Raw genomic sequence first — 249 nt, 5'->3', positions numbered from 1 at the left:
AAGGGGGGGAGGAGGAGGGAGAGAAAGAGGGGAAATAAATAGCATTACAACCCAAAAAACCCGCCATAGTCTTACCGCTCCCCCCCCCCTTTACCCCGCTCTCCTCCTCTTCACTCGAGTTTTCCCTACCAACCCCTGTACAGTTTTTTACCCTGCTTCCTGCCTCCCCAGTCCCTCCCCCCCAGGCTGCAGCATTTCCTCAGAAGTTGTATCTCTGGGGCCGCAACCGTCGTTTTTGCCTCTCTAGCA

This window comes from Penaeus monodon, chromosome 15 (assembly GCF_015228065.2).
Source record: "Penaeus monodon isolate SGIC_2016 chromosome 15, NSTDA_Pmon_1, whole genome shotgun sequence".
In the NCBI taxonomy this organism is placed as follows: Eukaryota; Metazoa; Arthropoda; class Malacostraca; order Decapoda; family Penaeidae; genus Penaeus; species Penaeus monodon.
This window is presented reverse-complemented; position numbering follows the sequence as displayed.